The sequence below is a fragment of the Condylura cristata genome, unplaced genomic scaffold (assembly GCF_000260355.1).
Source record: "Condylura cristata isolate star-nosed mole 26May11 unplaced genomic scaffold, ConCri1.0 scaffold00008, whole genome shotgun sequence".
Classification (NCBI taxonomy): Eukaryota; Metazoa; Chordata; class Mammalia; order Eulipotyphla; family Talpidae; genus Condylura; species Condylura cristata.
In genome coordinates, this window is record NW_004567109.1 from 47,786,599 (window position 1) to 47,790,791 (window position 4,193).

The following is a 4,193-nucleotide window of genomic DNA, read 5'->3' on the forward strand; positions in this document are numbered from 1 at the left end:
GGGAATCGAACTCATGCGAAGGTGGCTTCAGATTCTCAGTGCTGTGCTTTAACCCGCTGCGCCACCAGGGAGGGCCTGATGAACTTTTTTTTTAAGATTTATTTATTTATTCATACAGAACTGGGGTATAAGCCAGAGGTGCAGAGGCGGTGAGAGGATTCACCAGAAGAAGAGTAGGATTCAGAACAGGCTGACTGACGTAGTACACTGCTGAAGGGAGCAGTAGGCAGGTCAAGAGAGGTCTGCCTTGCCATGTGGATCACCTGCCGGGTGGGCGGTGGGAATCGAACTCATGTTGAAATGGCTTTAGCTTCCTAGTGCTGTGTTTTAACCTGCTGCACAACCAGGGAGGGCCCTGATGAACTTTTAAGATAAATTGCTTGCCCTAACCCAGGTATAGCTTTGAAAAATAAACCTATCTTAAAATGGCATCTGTAGAGTGAATATTCACTCAGCAGCAAGTGAAAAAGAATATTTCAGGTATCTAGAAAAGTGTAAAAAAAATCATGGAAGAAATAAAGCAATGCATTTTGGAAGGCTTTGAAGCAATCTGGATGCCAAGATAATTGATTACAGTAGTTTAACTTATAAACCTATTTTGGTTTATAAAAAATAACATCATTTGATATTTTATTTCTCTCCATCATTTTCCATTTTTCTTTTTAATAACGGTAAAAATGGAAACAGTGATTGATTGCAAATGTTAGTATTGTTAACTGCTTGCTATGTCTATGCCTAGTATTTTTAGCTTATTAATTAGCTTGTCTTTGCAGCAATCAATTTTATAGGTATTATTTTACAGGTAGATGAAAGAACTGCCACTAGAAGTGTTCAAGTAAGTTACCTGAAATGTTAAACTAGTGAATGATCGAGGCTGATGAGAATATAAACTTGTTTGTCTACCACAAAATTTTGCTTCCATTGTTAATAGTCACTTTTCTTTTTCATATCAATAGAAAGAAAGTCTGCTTCCCAGGATATTGCTAGAAAAAGTAAACCAAATCTAGGTTTTGTATACCATAGAAATAGTAACTATTTCTTCTTTTATTATGCTTTCTGATTATAAAAGTTGTGCATAGTACTAATTTTCAAATAATAAATTATGCATGTACTATCTGTTTTCTATATGTGTTTGTATGCATAAATAACAGAATGTTATATATCTAGGTTTTGTTAGGAATAGCCAGTTCATGAAAGCAGCTTTAAATAGATGAAGGATCCCAAAGTCTCAATCTTGAATTCATGTGCATATGCAGATAACATGATAATTAGAAGCTGTTCTTCACATTCTTTAAGAAGATTAAAACAAAAGCAAAGTTTTAGCACAACCAAAACAACCTAGGAAGCAAAGGAACTCAGATGAATCTCAAAGAAAATTATTTACTTAAATTCTTCTGCAGCTAGAAGTATCTGCTTAGTATGTGAAAAACGCAAACCATGTCACAGAAGTAATAAAATGATTTGTTAAAACAATAGATCTCAGAGCTCTAGGTTGACTAGAGCAGTACACATCTCAGAAACTTGTTCAGTTTCTCTCCAGTGCAACACCATTAAATTTAATTACAAAGAGAAACTTATTTTTTGTTATACAAATAATATCCCCACGTAGCCTAATTTAAACTAATTGCCTACACAGTTTTCATTCCAAGGGGAAAATGAAACTAAAATAACTGCTGACTTATTGAGAATGTCTTTAATTATATTATCACATTGAATTCTGCTTTGACCTTTCTTCAAAATTTACTTTTAAGATCAGAAATGTTATTGCAAAATATGGTGTATCTGCAATTTGTATAACTTCACTCCTCTCTGACCTATTTTGCCAATCATTTTTCCTTCTAACGTTTTGGAGAAAAACCTCTAAGTATATAACTTGGAACATGGATACCTATGTTATTTTTCTTTGTTTTCATTTCTTATTGTCTTATTTATTAACAGGAGAAAAAAACCAAAAAACCTTCTTATGAATCGGGAGGTGAAAGAATAACTGATGTGCAGCCTTGGGGGATGTAGGAACTTTTACATAAAAGAATGCCTAAGGAGTAGGCGGTGTCCAATGTACCTTTTCTAGAATCCGGAGGTGCAGCAACACTGGAACAAAGGGTTGAGCTCCTGATTTCTCTCATAACAGGGAAAAAACAAGATTTTTAAAAAGGATTTGTTTATTTATGCATACAGAACTGGGGTACAGGCCAGAAGTGCAGAGGCAGGGAGAGGCTTCACCAGAGAGAGTGGGAAGCAGAACTGGCAGACTGCGGAAGTACACTGCTGAGGGAAGCAGCTGGTGGGTCAGGAGAGGTCTGCTGCGCCATGTGGTCACCTCTGGTGCTGAGGATTGAACTCATGCTGAAGTGGCTTTAGCTTCTTTGCTGTGCTTTAACCCACTTGTGCCACCAGGGAGAGCCCCAAAATGGGATTTTTAATTGTATTCAGTCATCACCTCAAGAGAGCCATGTCACTAGCATTATAGGAAGGTGACTTAAAGGACCCCAGTCAGGCCCTCCCTGGTGGTACAGCTGTTAAAGCACAACACTAAGAAGCTAAAGCCACTTCAGCGTGAGTTCACTCTCCTCCCAGGAAGGTGACCACATGGGGAGACGGACCTCTTCTGACCTGCCTGCTGCTCTCCTCAGCAGTGTACTTTGTCAATCTGCCTGTTCTGCTCCCCACTCTGTCTCTGGTGAATCCTCTCATGGCCCTGTACATCTGGTCTGTACCCCAGGTCTGTATGCATAAATAAAAAAATCTTTAAAAAAAAAAAGGGACCCCAGTCAAACTGTAGGAGGTTATTTCAACCCATCGCATCATTAACTCACATCTTGATGACTGGATAGACAACGTACTCTTGTGAAACCCATAGCAAAAGAAGGCCAAAATTCCTGCACAGTCATTTAGAAAGTCAGAGTTTCCACATGCTTTCTTCTCATGTTCCTTTTAATTCTGGTTAGGAGTGTAGGTCCATGTTTTCTGGTCAAGGTATAAAATATGTAGCTTTCTTGAAACCTGTGTATTTAAGGGCTGGCATAGAAACCTAAAATGCATTAGAATTTCTTAATTTTAGAAAATGTAATCTAATATTCAAATTTTTCCTTCTTTTAGCTCTGCTTTTCTTGCTACACAAAAAGGCAGAAATTGTGGGAAATTCTGAAAATAAATTTTTCAGAATCTGCTAATATTTTGTAAATTCTATTTGGCAATGTACACACTTGCCTCTCTTTAAAAAAGTGATGTAATTTTTTAAAAATTTGCTTCAAGACATCAAAATTTATGTTTATCTGAGGTTGTGTTCTGTCAGATTCTCTATAATCCATTTTCTGAAAGATCAAAATATTCTATATATGTGCAAATGTGAAGTTTCAAATTTGAAGTTTTAACAAAGTTTCCCAACCTCAAAATAATTAACATTTTGAGTATGAGAAGTCTTTGTTGAAGGGGGTTATTCTGTGTGTTTCAGAATATTTACCTGCATTGTTAGCCTTCACAAACTGGAGGCCAGTAATATCTCCCAGGTTTGATAACTTAAAAAAACAAAAACAAACACTCAGGTCTTCAAGACATTGTACATTTCCTAAGGGACAAATTTGCCACTAGTTGAGAGCCACTGAGATAGTTATAGATCTATAAAACCATATGCCTTTCTTTTGTATTTCAAACCACTTTGCTAAAATATGTGGCAAGATCAAGTCAGTCAGATGTTTAACACAAATATCTTCCATTAGCACTTCTACCCTGAATGCTTGTGTGATGGAAAATAAATGATTAAAGCAAACAAAGCAAAGAACTAACTTCTTATGTATAAGCAGACTACTATTGGAAATTATCATAGGAAAGCAATGAAATATTATGAATAGTTTGCCTTCTACCTGAAATTTAGAAGTCAGCCAGTGATAATACACATTGATTTCATATCAAATAGGAACTATGAGACATCAATCATTTGTAGGTATTTTGGAGCATAGCAGAGACTCAAATCACACAAATAATGGAAGCTAAATAGACATTTGAACAGTCAGTTTTTTTCCCACATTTGAAAATGTCATTTAGAATATGGGATGAGAACAAACTGGAAACTGAAAAACAAACTTATGGCAGAAAAATACTAATTATATATATTTTCCAATATTTAATAGTTCTGGGGTAATTTATGCTTGAAGACATATGTAAGATTCTAAGCACAAAATATACCAACTGCT